The following is a 4,362-nucleotide window of genomic DNA, read 5'->3' as shown; positions in this document are numbered from 1 at the left end:
GAAATTACTTAGGAGTGACTTAACAGACGCTTGTAGAAGGTACCAGAAGGGCCTTTCCCCATTGGAAATCTTGGAAATCTTGAGTAAAAAACTTGTTTTTACATGTTAGGCAATATTTTGAATTTATTTTCTATGAGGTCTTTGAGCGCTTGTAGATACGGTCCTTGGCTTATCGGAAATGCTGCTTGATAATTTTATTTTTGTCCAGTTCCGTTCACATGAGAAATTCAATAATAACCATTTCGAAAATAAACAGGAGCAAAATTTAGGTAAAAAGGGAGAGGAACTTTCAGAAATAAAGGGTAACGGCAATTATCGTGACTTTTTTTTCCCAGTAACCTTGTTTTTGTAAAATGTGTGCTATCGTCTAACTATCGTCCAGAAGGGTCTCAGAAGATACTTCTTCGCGATCACGACCCTTTTTGGTTTTGTAAAATGTGTGCTATCGTCTATCTATCGTCCAGAAGTGTCTCAGAAGTTACTTCCGTGCGTTCGAAATGTGTGCTATCGCTTTTCTATCGCTCAGAAGTGACTTAGAAGTTACTTCACCGCGATATTTATATATTTTGTTTTTGTAAAATGCGTACTATCGTCTTTCTATCTTCCAGAAGTGTCTTAGAAGTGACTTCTGGACGATTGGCGATAGAATTATCGTGCTTGCAGGGAAATGTTGCATTTTGAGTTTTGATGTTTACGACCCGTACGAGTTCATCCGAGCCGAGATGTAGCTGAATGATCCGCCCTAACTTCCATTGAGCAGGCGTAGTCCCGTCATCCTTTAGAATTACTATTGAGTTTCAGACATTCTGTGACTTCACACCTTTTTGGCCGTTTCTGCAAATGGCAAAGTCAATCCTGAGTCCATTTCTTCCAGAATCCGCGGATCATCCTTCGGTCGTTGGGAAAGGTTTCTTTAAACTTAGTTAATGGGGCTCTAAATTCTAGTGGTGCGAGCATGGCATCGCCTACTAGAAAATGTCCTGCAGTGAGTTAGCTTAGACCTTCGGGGTCTGCGGTAGGGGGGCACAGTGGCCGCGAATTCAGACATGCTTGCGTGTGGGTTTGAGTGAGCATGGATATATGCCTCCTTGTTCGCCATGAATGTTTTCCAACGGTTTGGATCCCCGTTAATCTAATGTAAGACGTGTAAGGATGTTTCTAGGCTGGGGTAGGATTCAGTCTCCCAGGATCACTCACAAAAATATTTCTAGTTCTAGGCCAAAAGGGGAAAGGAGAGATAAAACTCCCGACCAACACACCGAAGGCGATAACAACGAACGGTTTCACTGCTCGGGATGTACCCTGTTTAAGACCGCCGTTGTCACCTGTTCCCTTTTTTGGTGGAAATATGAAGAGGTGGGATTGGGATGCGCTGTAAAAAAATGTTTCCCCGCCGCCCCATCATGTAGCACAGAAAAATATGATTCAAAAATATAAAGTCTAAATTTTATTGGCTTCAGTCTATATATACACACGGGTCGCTGTGCCAAACACGTTTTTCCCCCGGGTCCCGTTTCCGGGTTTTGGCTTACGTGCTCCTCTGTCTGGGCGGGAATCCTGGTGCGTACAAGTATATCTGAAAATATCATAAAGTTACCAGCCGTGTCCTGGTCTTGTTGAGATTTACATTCACTTCCACTTTCCGCGATCGGTCTTCACTGCTGCACTCAAAAACTTAAACCTCTCCCGCCCCTGTGACCGAATTTCGCATTTTTAAGTGCGTATGGCTGCAGTCGACGTCGGCAGCATTTGGCGCTGGCCGAGCTTTAGTCTTATGCGACTGCGATCGGATTCTCTCGAGCCGCTTAGTTGCGTCCGATGGCATGGCTCGCTTTCGGTCGTTCGGGTGACGTTGGCTGCAGCAGAGCCCTCTGCCCGTTGGTGCGATGCTTGGCTTTGGCCGCTCTCTGTTGCGTCCGATGGTATGGCCTGCTATCGGACGTTCGGGTGACGTTGGCCACAGCAGAGCCCTCTGCCCGTGGGATGCAGGTGTTCATTTCCAGGCTGCGGCGCTGCGTTGGCGAAGCCTGTCTTAGCGATGGTAGGTTTTATACTTCTTTCAAATATTTTGGCCTTCGTGGCTGGGGTTTATAGGTGTAATATTTACATTGTCTTACGTGGCTACAAATATGTGTCTTACATGGCTACAAATATGTGTCTTACATGGCTACAAATATGTGTATTAGATGGCTACAAATATGTTTAATATGGGCCTTGTAAAGCCGTTTTACGACTCTTCACAATGTCCTTTGGTCCTCATTGATCATGTGAGATCATGGTTTTAATTGTCCGTTTTGCTCGTTCCATAAATTTTTGGGTGAGGTGAGTATGAGGCCGCATGCTGTACCTGGATTCCCGCAGTTTTGCAGGAAGTCTTGAAGGCCCGACTTGTAAATTGCGTCCCGTTGCCGCAAATGAACGTTTTCGGTGGTCCTATAAAGTCAGCACTCAGGGTTGAGAACGGTCCATCGGATTTCCTGGTCAGCATCTTTCCTGCCTGTTTGAGTTGACTTATCTTGAACCCTGACAGGTCGGGCATTGGCGGACATATCGAGCTGTGTCGCGGAACAACGCGGACCAATAGTACTGTTGTCAGATCCGGGTGGTCGTCTTCCGAATCCCCATGTGGCCTGCTGTGGGGTGATCATGACATTCTTCTAGAATCCTACGTCGATGGCTGCTAGAGGGGTTTCTCAGGTTCCTGTATAGTTACCCGTTCTTCTGGGCGTAGTCCGGAATCTCTTCGGGATCCTCCTTTATCTGTTTGAGCTTCGTGGTGATCCATTTGCAGTTCTCCGGGGTTTCGCTTACCAGTTGCACGGTTACTAGCGGTGGTCGGGACAGTGCGTCTGCTATGACGTTCTGTTTTCCGCGTCTGTAGGTAATGTCGAACTGGAATTGCTGCAGTTCCAAGGCCCAGGAGCCGATGCAGTCGGTCGGGTTGCCGATGGAGTTTAGTTACTTAAGGACGAGATAGCACCTCATCTTCCTAATTGCTCAAACGATCGCGAGGCATTCCTTCCCCGTGGCAGAGTAGTTCTCCTCTGTCTTTAGCTACCTCCTACTGGCGTAGGCGATTACCCGTTCGGTCCCTTCGTTTTGTTGAGTTAGTATTGCTCCAAGGCCAAAGTCACTCTCGTCTGTTTGGAGTTGAAACTTGAGGTTGAAGTCAGGGCAGGACTCAAAGGCCTGTTGTTGCGCGCCACTCCAGGTCCATTTCTTTCCCTTCTTATGGAGGGTTGACATTGACTGCACTATAGTTGCGAATTTCTCAACAAAACGACGGTACCAAAACGCTATTCCAAGGCATCGTCGGAGTTCCCTGCAGTTGGTGGGAGGTTGTAGTTCCCGGACGGCCTGTCTGTCTGTCTGTCTGTATATCTGCTTCACTGATGACGCGTCCAAAATACGCGATACTTCGCTGGAAAAACTTACATTTTGTCAGCTTAAGCATCAGGTTAGCACTTTGAAGCTTTTGGATGACTTCCCAAAGATTGGTAACGTGTTCTTCCAACGATGTCCCGATGACTATGACATGTGTGGTCCAATTTCTTTACAGTGGAAGAGCCTTCGGCCTGTACGGTGAAAGCAGTACATACACGGCTGTCTACAGCCATGGGGATCTGCCAGTAGCCGCTTTTGAGGTCCAATGTTGAGATAAACTTCGCATTCCGGAGCCGTTCCAAGATATGGCCGATCTGGGGTAATGGATTAGCACCCGGAACCGAGTGAGCGTTGACTTGCTCGTTGATGATCTTCTGCATGGCTGGATTCTTAGGAAAGTACCTCTGCTTGATAGGCTTATCATCCCTCATGACGAACTTGTGTTTCGCGATGTGGGAGCGGACATGCTGTTAAATGGTGCTTTGTGATCCGGGGTTCAAGGGGGTCTTCGGTGGTGACGGTTGCTAGGTTGGCTGATAGTTCTTTGACTTGGTTCGGCTGGCTGTGCTGGGGGTCCTGGCGTCTTGGTTCCGTTCGAAAAGGGTTCCCTTTCCGGGCTATGGCGGCATCAGCCAAAGGCTCCAGGCGAATGGGGTTATCCACGGCAGGCGCCGGTCGTACACGTTTCTGTTGCTTCAAGAGATGCTGCCGCGCCCACCGCGTTCGATTCGCTGTTTCTCGCTGGTGGTTCATACGTGTCCGTTGTTCCGAAAGAATCTGCCGCGCACACCGGAGCGCCGTTCCTCGCCGGTGAACAGGCGTTGAACCCGTGATTTCGGTCAGCCGGATCTGCGATGTTTCTGATGACAGCTTGGGGATTGTTGGTAGTCAGCAGCATATGCTAGAGCCAATCGGGCTCTTTCACATTGGATGAAGGTCTGTATTCCGCAAAGAAAGTCGATGCAGAGTATGATCTCA

Source organism: Drosophila biarmipes, chromosome 2R, assembly GCF_025231255.1.
Source record: "Drosophila biarmipes strain raj3 chromosome 2R, RU_DBia_V1.1, whole genome shotgun sequence".
In the NCBI taxonomy this organism is placed as follows: domain Eukaryota; kingdom Metazoa; phylum Arthropoda; class Insecta; order Diptera; family Drosophilidae; genus Drosophila; species Drosophila biarmipes.
Note: the sequence above shows the minus strand (reverse complement) of the source record.